This window comes from Panthera tigris, chromosome B2 (assembly GCF_018350195.1).
Source record: "Panthera tigris isolate Pti1 chromosome B2, P.tigris_Pti1_mat1.1, whole genome shotgun sequence".
Classification (NCBI taxonomy): domain Eukaryota; kingdom Metazoa; phylum Chordata; class Mammalia; order Carnivora; family Felidae; genus Panthera; species Panthera tigris.
In genome coordinates, this window is record NC_056664.1 from 125,170,046 (window position 1) to 125,186,112 (window position 16,067).

A 16,067-nucleotide genomic window follows, 5' to 3' on the forward strand; every position below is an offset into this window, starting at 1 on the left:
AGAATATATGTCATTAAAGTTCATTGAATTTGAAGTGCATATATGAAAAGGGGAGAAAAGAGTCACAAAGAGTTCTGCATCGCCAAAAGAGAGACACATTCCCAGAGCGTCACTGCTTGGGAGGGCTTCCTTTAGACTGAAATTTGAAATTTCAGATTGAGAGTTTTTCTTGATAAGGGGAGAAAACCTTCCAAACTGAGCCAAAAAATTAAATTGGAACCATCAGAAATATTTAGAGAGCCTTCGTTGTTGGTTTCCAAAGTAGGTACGACCTCCCCGGGCCCCTGAAGTTTTTATTAAAATGCTTTTTCAGAACTACCTTTTCAATGCATAACCTGTTGGGCATAAAGAAAATGTTCTCATTGTTATCAAATACTGAAGCACCTTGAACAAACCCCATCGTTTCTTTAATTTTATTGCCGTTTTGATTGCATGATTATTTATTTCAACATTAAAGAATATTTCTGCTTTTAAATTCTCAACCGATCAAGCTCACAATGAGTTATTTTAAAACACATTCCAAATATTTTATTTCGCCCAGCTTCATGTTGACAGGTACAATAGTCCCATCTTAGCTTCTGTTCACACAGGAACACATTTTGAAACCCAATTAATAAAAGGTAGAGCTCTGCGAGCCCCGCAGAGCCCAGCACCTGCTGAGCAAACTGTCAAATGTTTGCCACGGTACTTAGAGCTGTATTATGGCAAAATGAAAAAAAAAATAAGCATGGGAATGAAATTAAAAACTCACAATGAAATAGTTGATTAAGAAAATTAAGCCATTTAACACAGACCCATGCCTCTGCCTCCTGGAGGAAGCCTTGGGAGGTAGCTGTGAAGTCGAGCCAGTTAAAATGTTTGTCCTCAATGGCGCTGACTGCTTAATTTTATTCACAAAGGACTCCTCTGGCATTCATCTAAATTTTCAGACCCCCTTTCAAATTTATTCATAAGTTTCCTCTTTCCCAGTGACCCCAACATACTTGGTGCTGGGAAAGAGTCTGTCAACAAATGGCAGATCTGCACCTAAACCAGAATGAGGCCTTAGGGGTCCTGAGGCCCAATTTTAGGTATGGACTGGAGCTGGGCTCTCTGTCTCCCTGGGCCAGACATTTTAATTGCTGGATTTTTTTTTTCTCATGTTTAAGGGAGGAGGGGGAGGAGAGTGTGATAAGGGAAGCTTGGAAGGAATAGTGATGAATAGACCTGGGTCAACATTTTCCTCCTCTGGCTGGGCTTTGCGTTAAGGATTCTTAACGTTCTCCTGAGCAAAATCAGTACCTATGTCTGTCTTTCAAATGCTTCATATTATAAACTTGGTCAAATTCATCTTTTTCAGGTTGATTTCCAGGAAGCTGAGAGCCTCTTTTGAGGTTGTTCAGCAAGTTACATCAGCAGAATGCTCCTAAACCATGACGATATTCTTAGGTGTGGACCAGGATGAATTTTATGAGGCATGTTTATAGTGTCTTTCAATCTGGATGAACTTCACATCAACTGCTATTCAGTAAAAGCAGTTCTACCGATATCTATACAATGAGTTCCACAAATGTAATTTCTCCTGGTCTGGCTACTTTTGGGTATAGTTTTGAGAGTATCTGCCCAAATGGAAGGACTGCTCTACCAATTAAGTTGGGCTAGTTGGTGTTGTGATGACAAATAATCAACCGGGATGTCTTAGCCGCCTAAAATTCCAGTGTTTATTTCTTGTCCATGCTATATACTCATCATAGTTTGACAAAAGAGTAATGCGCACGGCAGTCACTCAGGAACCCAACTGATTATTGGCTCCATGCTTTCGTGATCACAGAGACTGGGGAAAAAAACACAGCAAACCACACACTGACTCTTAAAACTGCCCAAAAGCCGTGTTACGTCTACTGACATTTTACTAGCTGAAGCAAGTCGGCTGTGGAGCCAGGCCAGTCTTCTATAGGATGGGGAAGTATAATCTTCCCGTAGGGATGTGCATGGAATATTGTGAACAACAGTACAAGTCATGACAACCGTGCATCCTTAACAAAAAACTCTAAGGAATGATTTTCTCAGCTGACATTTCCCGAGATCTTGGGTGACAAAAGCCTCTAAACTGTCTTATTTCCTACTGACTCCTTGATGCAGTATTCTCTCCTGGCAGTTAAAAAGGAGAACTGTCTGCTTTCAAGGGCAGACCAGCTGGAGGTAGAATCGATATTGTACCCTGAAAACACAGCAACCTCTCAAGACCCCATGCCAGAATATTCTCCATAACTAATATTTGTATTGTTTTGACAACATGTACCTTGCTTTTTTCCTTTTCTAGTTACAACATATAGGCAACTAGACATATATACAAGCACATGCAGATTTAATGATGGTGTCTTTTATGATTCACCTTGACCATTCTTTTGTGACTCCTCCCATCAAAAACATTCAGTAATTCCCAGTGGCATTCCTAACATATTTGACCCCCTGACTGGGTCATTTTTATAACCCCCTTTCCCCAGCTCCACCGTGTGATGAAATGATTTTCATGCAGTAAATAATAATCAACATAGTTTTTTTAATCTTTTCAAACAACAAATAAAATGGATGGTTTCAATTTTGAAGATTTCTCAGCTTCATAGAATATTTTATGTATGAACCAAAATTCGCACTTTTTCAGGCAAAAATATTACACTTGTATTTTGCATTTATTATAAGAAAATAGAAAACTCCAAGCGATCCCATACAATGACATCAGTGAGGTTGCTCAAGTTCTGATTTTTTTGACTCAACAATCCCAGCTGTGTCTGCCCAAGGCAAACTCAAAAATTCCCAATTTACTCTTGGATTCATGCAGCTGAGCGTGGGTGTGTTGGGGGCTAACCGTATAACTGGGAGTTTGCTGAAATAACTTCCATGTAGAACACAGTGCTTAGTAAAGGATAAATAATTAGAATGTGATCATTGAAACTTTACAGTGTATTTTTATTATTTATTTATTAAAAAAATATTTTTAACGTTTATTTATTATTGAGAGACAGAGAGACACAGAGCATGAGCAGGGTAGGGGCAGAGAGAGAGGGAGAAATAGAACTCGAAGCAGGCTCCAGGCTCTGAGCTGTCAGCACAGAGCCCGACGCGGGGCTCGAACTCACAGACCGTGAGATCGTGACCTGAGCCGAAGTCGGACGCTCAACCGACTGAGCCACCCAGGCGCCCCTACTATGTATTTTTAAAACTCAACATTAATGACAGCAATTGTTTAAGATTAAAATTTACAAATTTTTTTTTTTTTTTTTTTTTTTGAAGAGGAGGGGTATTTGATCACTTCCCTGTTTAGAATTTTAGGCACAAGGTGATGATTACAATCAGAATGACTGGATTTTATTATTGTTTTTCAAAATAATCTTTACAAGGGATCCCCACCCCACACACCTACTGCCCTTACCTGGAGCTACTCTTAACACCTCCATATTTAGTCAGCCACTGGTAACTCCCCATTGTTGACATAATTGGATGCAAAGTGATGACCGGTAACAAAGTTCTCCACCAATGGCCTCAACGTCTTTTTAGCCTACCCCTCCACATCTCCTCTCTTATGAAAGGAAGGAATCACCATCATCTAGAACAGTGGAAATACTCTGTTTCCTGATCCCTCCTCCTCCTTTTTTTTAATTTTATTTCTTTAATACGTCTCTGTATTTGTTCATAATTCTCCCTCTGACAACCTAAGTATAAAAAGCCCAGGCTTTAGAGCTAGAATATTCAGGGTTTAAATTTGCTCTCTGTACTTTATAAATTGTGGGATCTTGGGCAAGTTATGGAACCTATCTAGGCCTTAGCCTCCTCACCTGGAAAAATAGTGACAAAAGCCCTGTTTACACATAGCAAGATGTGAGGAGATGAGAACCTAAAATATAATGAGATTGTCTGTCACAATAACTATCATTTTATCTTTTATCTCCGTTGCTAAATTTCACATATCTGATACTTACAGAGCTTTGTTCAAAATAGGCTCTCATAGGGGGCAACTGGGTGGCTTGGGAGGTTGAGTATCTGACTCCTGATTTCAGCTCACGTCTGATCCAGGGTTTCATGAGATCGAGCCCAGTGTTGGGCTCCTTGCTGACAGCACAGAGCCTACTTGGGATTCTCTCTCTCTCTGCCCCTTCCCTGTTTGCATGCACGTGCTGTCTCTCTCTCTCTTTCAAAATAAATAAATAAACTAAAAAAAAAAAAAAGGCCCTCTTATCAATTGAAATGAACTGATTAAACCTTTTTAAAGAAAAATTTTTCCCCTTGTATTTGTATTTTCTGAGGTTGCCACAATAAAATATATTGTTTAAGTGATTAAAAAAAAACCAGTTAAGAGTATTTCTTAGACTGAATAGAAGACAAAATTCCAAAATAAACTTCAGAGAGCTGAAGCAGGGAGAACAGGCAGGAAAACGGAGCCCTGAAGAGGTCTACCCATGTAATAGGGGCTGCCACCTGGGCGGGAGCAGGCACCTTAGCTGACACTGAGCCTCAAAGCCCTACCTTCCCCCGGCTCCATCAGAAGGTATGCTCCTGGGGAAGGAAGAACAAGTGACATTTCAAGAATTGTCCCCACGTTACTTGAGGAATATAAAAGGCAATGATATTTAAATGGGATTTAATTATATAGCCATGTACCTAGATTGTTTCCAGGGGGGGAGAAGGGACACCGAACCATGGGATGATAGATACACCGTAGAGGCTCGTGCTCTAGTCCTTTCTATAATTACTTCAGCTATGAGCCTTAAGCATCATCATGAGAAGACAATCTCGGATATTTCTCGGTTGGCCTTAGTTCCTCTTCTTCAGCTGTCAAGACCTCTCTGGTTTGGAACAAACACCGCGACAAAACGGGGAGGCAGCGCATAGCTGGGAACCGTAACCACCCGGGAATCTGCGTGAGGTGTCCATTTCACCTTCAGAAACATCTTAGCATTTTGAGCGGCTCAGAGGTCAGGAATGCTGTTGTCATCAGGGTGAGGGCTGCGTCCTGAATAAATACCAAGTTAGAAGGAAGATGACTCAGCCCTCAGAGCTGCCTAAACCTCATACTCCTCTGATATTTTAAGCAACAGAGAGTGGTAAGCAGCTGTTAGATATCTTTGCTTCTTTGTTCAGGCAAAGCTTAGCCTGTTCCATTTGGGAAGAAAATATTCATAATTTCCAGCCCATTTTAAGTTCTCTTTTCTTAGAATTGTTATTGCACACATAGCCTGGACCATACAACTTAGTTTTCTGTAGTTCCGTCTCATTTTCTAATTATTTCCTGGTCCCAAGTGGGTACTGGGATTGTTGCAGGAAGAGAATCTACCTTGCATTCTTCTTATATTCTCTCTAAACTTAAAGATTTAGGGCTGGGTGCATAGGAGGTCGTGCATACAATACTCAAACGAGCAAGTTACTTCTACGTTCATTCTTTCCTTTGAACTTTACCACACCCCCATAGAGTAATTGTTATTATCTCTATTTCCTAGGCCAGGAAACTAAGGTTTGGAGAGATTAAGTACTCTGCCAGAGATCATATAACTAGTAATTTGCAGTACCTGAATGTACATATTTTTTCTGAAAATGTATTTACATAATATAAATTCTGTAAATTTATTATAAATTCCATCTTAAATTTTATGTAATGAGACCTTAATTGAAAGACTGTTAAACATATATTTAACTTCCTCAAGGTAGTGGCTTCCCGTCGCTCACCTTTTTTCCTCTGGCTCTGGAACCAGAACACCTTTTGAAATGTGTAAAGCTGTAGGTCTAGAACATAATTATTTACACACACACACACACACACACAAGTTTATGTGTGCATATGTAAAAAGAAATGGCACAGGAAAATTCCCAACTAATAAGCAAACACAACTTCATTTGTATTTTTGGTTAATATGTTTGTAGTAGATGTTCTGAGAATTCACAATGTTCTGGGGGCATTATTATTTATCTTAAAGGTAAGGAAGAATCAACAATTGTCTGTGGTTAAAGCAGGCAAAAATGATCTAAATAGTTGAAAGAGACTCATTTCAGTCAAAAGGTATTTATGAGCACCTGTATTTTCTGTCACGGCCAGAGAGTGGTTTTGAACACAAAATTGGGGAAGGTCAGACACCCTGGACGTTCAATCCAGAGAACCCAGTTTTATACACCAAAATGACTCAGGAGGACCTGGAGAGCTACCTAGCTTTTTCATTCTGGTCCTGCTGAGAATGGACAGCAACTCTGAGATTGACGGAAGACGCTTGCCTCAATGATTGTGTTATGATTCATAGATTCCTGGTACATAACGTAATTGAGTATTTTGCCTTTAGAGGCTTCCTCTTTCAGTTCTTGCTAGGCTAGAGTAAATAAACATCCTATTTATATCAACAAAGTAATAATTTAAGCAAATTAAACGTTAAAGCCTATTAAAATTGTTAAAGAACTTGAGTTTCGGTATGGGTAAGTGCAAGCACAGCAATTTAGTCTTCATTTGAGAGATTATTGAGTATGATGTGCAAACATTTTATGCTACTCGTGTAATTAATGTCCTTGGCAATTTACCACACCTTTTGCTTTATTTGTGAAAATTGTAAAGGATTAACTGTACAGAGATGCTTGAAGAAGTTGACTTAATGGATCACCAAAGTAAGGGAAGAGTGGTCCAGGGAGGGGTGGGGGATAAGAGAACACTCAGAAGATCGTTAATGTAGCTACAGAGAAATCTCTATTTCTGTCTCCTGGTTTGATCTCTCCAGCCTACGCCCTATGCACTAACCTAGAATAGATCACTGTGCTGCTCTGTTAAGGATAATGTACGGACATTTAGATTGATGATTACTGCTGCATTCAAGGTTCTGTAAATAATGATAACATTACTGTCTGGCACATTATATAAGATCACCTAAATTATAAGTAGAAGATGTATCATGTCATGATCACGTCTAATATATGTAATTTACAGGCTTAATTTTCACTGTCATAAGTGTCTGTTGAAGAGGGCAAGAGAAATCACTCTTACCCAGAAAAATATGGGAAGGAAGCCTATGTCTTTTTCTAAATCTGGAGTTTAAGAATTGTGCAATCGAAAGGAAAATCCCTCTCAAGGGGAAAAACGAAATCATTTACCATCACCCCCTCCCACTAGATTTCATCAAGCACATTTGGTGAACTTAGCATGTATTGGACATGATGCTGAGCATGGCGGCCTGGTGGAAGGAGGTGGAAAAAAAGTGTTGGACATCTGCCTTGCTTTCGCTAATACCACTAACTCATTGAGGAAAGTGTGACAGCCTGCCTTTTAGTTTTGGTTAGGGAGGATCCTGAAGTGTTATTAAAAATTCTCGTATTCAGTTTTCCTTTTGTCCTCTGAGTTTTAGGCATTTTGTTGTTGTTTTTCACTGAGAGCCTATTTAGCTAATTGTACCCTTTCTCTCAGTGATGATTATTCATTTTTCAAATATTTCTTCCTCTCCCCAAACAGCTTTATCATTTCTTATCTCATCTGTCTTCCCTTTTTTATAGTTTTGCTGTTTTTCTTTACATAACAACTTTGAATTCCATCTACCAAGGTTTTTTCCATCAGTTATAATTTTGTAAGTTGGTCTACAAACCTACCACCGTCATTACCTCCTGGTGCGTGGAGTTATTTCCAGTTCATAGCTTTTCACACATCCAGAAACGACCATCCTTTTGTTTTGTTCTTTAGTCCATTCCTCTATAGCTGTTCTTTCACAAGTGACCATTAAGCATCTAGTGTATTAGGTTGAACTTTATGAAGTTGATATTTATGTAGGTCAAAAACTGCCAAATATCAGCAATTGCAAATGGTTCAACCAAATTTGTCTTTTCAATACACATTTGTCATTAATTATATGCATATAATTGAAAAATATGCAACGTTTTGTGTATATGTGCATATCTACTCCTTGATTAAATGAGTAGTGCCAACCTGTATCGAATACAGAGTCCATTTAAACAGGGGACTCTTCCTGGCCTCTGTATTCTCTTCCACTGGTGTTTGCTGCTACCCAGTTGTCATGAGAGACCATGACTTTGCTTCTTCCCCTTGTATTGTTTGGGTCTTTATAGTATTTTCAATCAGTAGATTTTAGCTGATATTAGTAGATCTGCTAATATATTAATAATATTTTAATATTAATTTATTATTTATATTTAATATTATTAATCTAATTAATTAATTAATTTAATATTTTAATAATTATTCTCCTGTTCGCCTTCTCTTAGTCTACTCTATTGGCCTTTGGATTTCCCCAACATTAATTTCAGAACGTACGTTGCGTTTTTATGTTGACTAATATCATCTTCATAGCCCAGATCTCTGTCATGTTTTCTCATTGTTCCTTGCTGACCGAAATCTTGTTCTTGATTCATGGATGCAATATCTTCTCTTACCTCTTTAAAAGTGATAATAGCTTTATTTGTTTCTTTGTTTAGTTTTCTTCTCCTTGAAAGTCTCTTTTTCCTCCCACTTCCTTCTCATCTCACTCATCCTCAATGCCTGGTCATATTTAAGAGTGATGTTTTGCCAAGATGACTGGAGGCTCTGCGTTCATGGTTGGAACTTGTCAGCTGTGGGCTTTATTGTCACCTAAACTGGCTGTCTTATCAGGCAAACTGCAACATCAGTATCTTAGTGCCTCTCCTCTTTGCTCTATCAGTTTTCCCAGAGACAAATCTTCCAATTTCCAGCTGCAAGGCTCTAAGGCTGGGCTATTAGCATCCCTCACTAAGTGGAGAGAGGAATGGAGATCTCAAATTCAGTACGTAAACCTTTCGCTAATTCCACAATATGCAGCATGCCATTTCTTTTCTCCACTAGACTTGGTGCTCCCAAAGACAGGGAATTTTTTTTTTACTGTCTCTAGAGAGTCAGCTTCCGATTCCGCTGTTGGGTGGGGTAAGGATTTTTACACAGAATGGAGGGGGGCATATGGACATCTGTTTCACAAACAGTCTTAATCAGTCATCTTTTGTTTTTGTTCGGTTCCACTTTCACCCTCACTTTTAGGGATGCAGGTGCTGAAAATATCTGAGTGTAAGGGAGGTTTTGCGAGACAAATGAAAGTTTCTCAGATTTCTCTGCTACCAGTTTAGGATTCTCTTTTTTAGTTTGCTAAGCCATTTAATACTTATTCTTCTGTTTTTCATCATCTGAAGTTTTATTGCTATTCTTTCATCCTCTGTGCTCTTTGTCTTTATAGATTTATGCCTCAAAAGATCCCTTCACCATTGTTTTATGGGGTTTATGGAAGGGCTGGATAAAAGGCACACATCCAATCCCCCATCTTTAACTGGCATTCCCTGCTGTTATCTTTTATTATTTCCTTCTTGCTTCCTTGGTTTACTTGGTCACTCCTTTACTAGCGCTTTGAGTAATCACTTACCTCGTTTATTTAAATCTTTCTTGGTTTCCAATAAATGTATTTAAAATGAAAACTCTTCTCTCAGTACTCCTTCACTTCCAGAATTTGACCTGTAAATGTTCATTGTTATTTCACTGTAGATGTTCACAATTTTTTTCTTGTCTTTTTCTTCACATTACGTTTACGTTGCATTTTTGGGTGGAATGCTGTATAGTTTACAGTTACATGGGATTTTGACAGTTGTCACTTGCTAATTTTTTTTTTTTTATTTTACTGCATCATGATTAGATCAAAAGGTCCATATGATATTGATTTTTTTTTTTTTTTTGGAATTCATTACAGCCATTTGGTGGCCTGTTTCATGACAGGTTTTTTGGGTCGTCCATGAATATCTGGGGGAAAAATGTGTCCTCTCTGTGGAGTGAAAAGATTTCCAGAAAGTTATACATCAAATTTATTGATCCTCATCTTCTTTACTCTGTACAGCTCCTTGGTCCTCCTTCATGGTTCTTCTATCCTCCTGCAAATTTAAAAATCCCCCTTTCTTGTCTACCATCTGCAGGATTACAGAAAGAGCCAGCAACTGCTGGAAATTATAATAGTTCTCCATGCTGTGAGTTTTCTTGACCTTTCTTCCATTTCATTAATACAATGCGATTTTGGCTGTTTGTATTTTTCCGTTTAGCTGTTTGCTACAGGAGGCCTCTGTTCTTTGTTTATTCCTTATATTGTCTATTCTTATGTTTTCAGAGTGCCCTCAGTTTCATGCAGAAGTAGTACCTGAGAGTTGATCCTACCGGTATTTTAGAATTAAGTTAGATTTAGAGTTCATCCTGTCCAGATGAGTCTTACATTCTAAGATCAAATAAATAATTACAGAGAGGTAGGGGTTTTAAAGAGACTCACATCAAATATTTTAATTTTATAAGTAGAAAAACTGAGGCCTAGAGAAGTTCAGTAACTTCTACACTGGTTAATCTTCAACTGGTTAATCTAAGTTCTTCTGGTTAGTTTAATTGGACTAGTAACACTTGGCTCAACTTAAAATTGAGGATAAAAAAATGTCTTCATGGACCTAATGATGAAATATGATTATATTTGACAATATTTTAAGCAGTGAGAGGGTTTTAAAAAATGTTTATTTATTTACTTTCAGAGAGAGACAGAGAGCACAAGCAGGGTGGGGGGCAAAGAGAGAAGGAGAGAGAATCCCAAGCAGGCTCTCAGCGCACGGCTCTGTCATACCAACCGTGAGCTCACGACTGGAGCCAAAGTCAAGAGTTGACCGCTGAACCCACTGAGCCACCCAGGTGCCCAACAATGAAAGGATTTTTTATTATAGTTCTGCTAAGTTTCACAAAAGCAGAATTCTTCTGAATGCCTGATGCATATATCAGCCAGTATTGCTGTTAATATGTATCAGGCATATTGTAAGGGTTTCCGATTTCGGGAATGATTAAATATTCTAGCTCTCTCAGAACTTCTGGTTCAGTAAAGAAGGCACAAACATAAGAGAGAAACCCAATAGAGCGGGGCAAGTACTTTAGGAGAAGAAAGCTACAGGTCAGAGATTTTTTGTAAGGGAGTGTCCACAGCACCCAGGAGGTCAAGGGAGGCTTCACAGAGGAGAGATTATATTCTCCAGCAACTCTGAGTCAACATTGAATCCCTCACTTAAAATGACTATCTCTCCTTTATTATCTGATGAACACCCCCAGGAAATTGTGAGGCTTTTGGTACTTCTAGAGAACATTGTGAGAGTGGAGGTGTAGCAGAAACTGAGGTTTCAGTGTTGAACTGTGCTTGGTTTTTAGAGAGCCTATGGATCATAGATCTTGTAGAAAATGGGAAGCCATTGGAAGGAAATATTTATGTGTGGTACTGGTGATGTCTTAAGTACATTGGGCTATTCAAGAATAGACTGGGTACCTTTGTCTGTTGGACATTCACAGGAAGACATTTTATTATAATTAGGCTTAGGGTTGCCATTTCTTTTTATCCATGGCCATTCCTCGTCCATGTGCTCTCATTTTGCTAGTAAAGCTATAATTAGAGTGAGCTGACAAGAACCCAAGTCAGGAAGAAAATTGAGGCAGCTGATGAAGAACCTGACAGAAATTTAGGGGAGTCACTTAAATGTTCTCCAGATTTGTCAGCCTCTCAAATTTCATTCAGATTTTCCTTTATATATCATTTCTTCTCTTGTCTCCCCACTTCCTACCTCCCTCTTTCTTTTCCCTTACTCTCTGTCTTTCTCTCTGGGCCATTAGTTCCTTCCTTCCTTCCTTCCTTCCTTCCTTCCTTCCTTCCTTCCTTCCTTCCCTGCCTCTTTTTTAACTTCTTTCCTTCTTTTCTTCAACACAGAAACTGCTTCTATATTTTTGTTCCCTTATAGAAGACCTCTTGGGATGACAATGACATATTCTATATCATTACCATTGCTTGATGGTAAACCCTGAACCATCTGGGGCTCATTTCAGGCTGTGACAGAGTCAGTATTCTAAGCATCTAGACTCAGAATTTTTCTTTTTTCTTTTTTTTTTTTTTTTTGTATTTCAGTAGGTTATACCTCATGTATCCAATAGGAGGAGAAGTCAGTTTTCAAACAATAAAATCATTATCAACCCGAATAATTGCTTTTCTTAATCACTAAACAAAGTAAATTCTATAAGGAGTAAAACCTTAAAGAGCCCATGGTTTCTCATGTGGGTTCCAAATTACTTGGAGTTGCATTACACGTGTGCATCCAGAATGGCAGTCTTTGGTTTATTCAGTTATCACTCTGTATTCTTCGGTAGTTATATACAAGTGGTAGCGGTGACACGACATGATAATTCATCTGAGTTTCTATCACATTTATATTGCTTTTTGTTTTGGGTTGTTCCAAGTTTGTGTCATAGTTTTTTTTTTTTTTTTAATTATAGTTTGCCTCTCTTCTTTGAATTAGTCATATACGTGTAACATTAAAGGGGCAGCAAAAATAGACAGATAATTAGTTAAGCTCTTACTGAGATCAGAAGAGATGGTCTCTGAATTCTCAGAGCTTAAAATCTCAAGACATGATATGATCAATACTTACTACAGGCAGATTATGATAATGGTCATAAAATACATATTTAAAAAATGGTCTAGAAAATCAGAGTGATAAGGACACCTGTAGCTGAGGCACATCAAGAAAGGCTTCCTGGTGGAGGCATTTAGATGACCATTGAACAATGTGTGGGAGTTCAAGGATGTAAGGTGAGGGGGATTAGGGGCAAAGCACACATATAGGGCAAAGGCCTGAGTGTCTGAAGCGTGTGACCCAATCAGGGAGGGGACATAGGTCACAGGTAAGGAAGTCCTGAGAGGTAAATCTTGCTCCTGAGAGCACAGGGGACAGAGTCAGAATGGAGACAAACTTAAGGGCAAACTGAGAGCTTATAATTTATTCTACAGGATAATGCTGGGCAATCAACGCATGTTCTGAGCCAAAGAGTAATCAGATGAGAATAATACTTTAGAAAGATAATCTGGTGAGTTGTGTAACAGGGACTGGAAGGGGAATGTGACTGGAAATTGGGGGGGGGGGCAGAGAGAAAACAGGTGTGATTAGGGTGGTGATAGAAAGGAATTGGAGGGAGGTGGTCGGTTGATGGCAAGAGACTCCCTGGATTTGGCCATTGATTTGAGGAAGGAGCAAAGGAGCCGAAGTTAAAAAACAAAACAAAACAAAACAAAACAAAACAAAACAAAACAATAACAACGAAAAGGAAAGACAGACCCCTCCCGCAGTGTTTCTGCTGGGGCGTGACTGGTAGCAATGGTGGCTCCCCAGGAAGAACAAAAAAGTTTGGGGAGGAGCTTTTGGGGCAGGGGTGAGGGTTGTGGATGGCGGATACGAGGTTGTTTTACATCTAAACTAAATGCCGCATATGTCAGCTTAAACCCCTGGACAAATAAGGGATTTAACACCTGACCTTTTGTTCTTCACGCAGCCTATGGGATGGTGCTGCCTTTTGCTCACAGCCTCGATTTTATGAGCGTGTCCTCATTGAAAAGTCCCCGGGCCCCTCTGGCAGTTGTCGCGATATTAGGATCTCCCGAGCTGGAAAACAACAGCGACAGCACCGCGGCAGTAACGTGGACAGCAATCAGGACAACGGTGACCAGCAAAGCCAGCAAGGGCAGAGATTTTGCAGGCTTACGGTGCTCACCATCGCATGAAACGCTACTCATTATATTGCTTCCCGCTCGGTGACTCCGCGCCAAACTCCAGCCTGCCCAGGGTCAGGGCTTGCTGGGGTTGCCGCTGCTCCATTGTGTGTGCTGCACTGGGATCAAAGCATTCTTTCCCCTTCCTCATCTACCTCTTCTCCCTACTGCTTGTCTGCCTTCTCCTGCAGGGGGTCAGGCTGGCCACATTTGCACGTCTCAGTGCATAGCCCTTTTATACAAAGTTTTCTTTGTTAATCAGGAGAAGTAAATGCAAATCCTCTCGATGGACAATGAACTGCTTTGAGAAGAAGGTGTGACAGTGATATAATGACCTGGTGAATTTTCAGGCAAGGGGAATCAAAATATCTTGGTTTTATTTTCCAGAGATTAGTATGTGAGAGGTGTGTGTGTGTGTGTGTTGCGTGTGCGTGTGTTTGTGGGTGGGGAGATGTGTGTCTTTTTGCCCACATTCTTGCTCTGGCAAACAATGTCCCTATGTAATAGAGTTCTTGAAATCTCTCCTTTTCCACGGTCATATTTGAATTCTCCTTCGGATTTGACTGTCCGAGCCAGAAGATTTTGTTTTTGTTGCAACTGCGGGATATGTCATGTGTGCCTTCAGTCTGCTCGATGAGCCTTAATACCTCACCTCCGTGTGTCCCTCTGGAAGTCCTTGGCCAGGGTTGGGAGGGGTACACGGGCCACCTTCCTGTCATTAGTCATGAAACCAGATTGAACTGAGACATAAGCACTGCCCTCCATCATGTTTCTCTGCAAGATATTAATAAAAACACAGTGGCCGTACATTCTATTTTTCACTTTTACCTGTCACTGCTTCTTGCACCAATCAAGCAAACAGTTGGTAATCATTTACTTGAAGTACGGGTAAGTTTGAAAGTGGTGTTTTGAAGAGCCCGGCAATCTTTGGGTCTAGCTTACCCTTGAAGATCTTCTTGGGGGACATACCAGGTAGTTATTAAGCATCTAAGAAAAAGGATGGAAGATGAAGAGGTCCGTGTTATGTTTTATTTAATATTCTTTTTCTTTTGTTAGGATAGTAGAATCAAGATGAGGGTCGCTTTATTTGACCTCCTCTCCATGGGAATAATAACTATAATGGGTTTAATTAACTATGTGGTATTGACGTAATTAGTTATCCTGGTGATTACACTTCTTTAATAAAAGCACTGCGTTTGAGATGCATTGGGGTTCTGGAGTCGCACAACCCCGCACCTATACTTCATAACTGTCTAGACATTGGAACCGTGTGCATATTTTACCAACAGCCCTTGAGAGAGGTTATCGTACATGGCTTAAGGTAATTGGGAACTAATGATTTTGCCCCCTGGTTTCAGACTCACTCTGGGCAGAGAGCAGAGAAGCCGTCGGGGGAGGGGCAGCGGCTTATTTTGTGTAGACTGAAAAGGAGGGGGAAGGGCTGGGTTTTGGAAACCATATGCTCTTAGGAACTGTTTCTCTTTAAGCCAGCAATCAGTAAGACAGTAACACCAGAGGGAATTGGGGTGTTTCATCTATGGGTGGACTGTATAAATACATTGAAATAAATGTACAGAGTGTATAGGGACATATGCTCCTATTAAGAGGAATCCTGGCTCCCCACATGTCTAGTAAGCAACACGCGGTCCAATTCGGTATTAAAAGTAGATCGCTGCTTGCATTTGGTCAGCAGGTGACTGGCAACGTCCCTTTCACACGGCGCAGTGGACAATGAAGTCAGACCGTATGGAGAAAAAAATAGGACAAATATAAAAGAAGAAACATATAATGCCAAAATTTCCATATGAACATGTCAATAATAATATCACAAGAAACCCCAGAGAAGAAGAGAACAAAGGCAAAAAGATTATCTAGCTGTGTCTGGGACCGTTCACAATAAAAAAAAATCGTGTCCGAACCCTCTTAGCCTCCTCACTATTCAAAGTTGGGAAAAGGAGGAGGAGGGGGAGGGGGAGAGGTGGGGGTGGGGACCTTGCCACCGGTGCGGACGCAGAAACCTAGCTGAAACCTAGCTGAAATAGACTCTGCCGAGAAATAATAGGTTTTGAGCACCATCTCTTTTGCAGCTAGAAGTGCTATTTCTCTTCCAGTCCGGTTTATTTGACTTTTCTTTTTTCAAAGATGTGCATTCCCCCCGTCACCTCTTCCCGCAGCTCTTTCTCCTGCGGTACCGTGCCGCCTCCCCTGCGCGGCTCCCTGTCTAGAGAGCCACACGGAAATCACTGCAGGCATTTGACCGCTTCACGCCGCACGGGAAGGAACACGGGGGGTCATCATAACAGCCAAACCCATAAACAAGCACCATCGCGAAACCAAACAAATGGGAGAGAAGTGCCTCAGTGGAGGTACCTGCCAACAAGGCTTGTTCCTCTGCCACAAGGGATGCTCCAGCAAAAGCCTCCGTCCCTCATTAAATCAATAAAATCAAGTGTCCTTTATTTTAAGCCTCTGCACTGTAATCCAAGGAGAGGGGCCCAGGCTTTTCATCTCATT

At 40.2% G+C, this 16,067-nt stretch overlaps 1 long non-coding RNA gene across 1 annotated transcript in view; it reads left to right on the plus strand.

The window, feature by feature from the left end:
* The window catches only part of LOC122238759, a 29,094-nt gene extending 13,623 nt beyond the window's left edge, over positions 1-15,471 (plus strand). Inside the window, exon 4 of the long non-coding RNA XR_006217894.1 lies at positions 13,337-15,471. This is a non-coding gene — a long non-coding RNA (uncharacterized LOC122238759). The remainder of the gene's footprint in view (positions 1-13,336) is intronic.
* Positions 15,472-16,067: the final 596 nt, after the last annotated feature.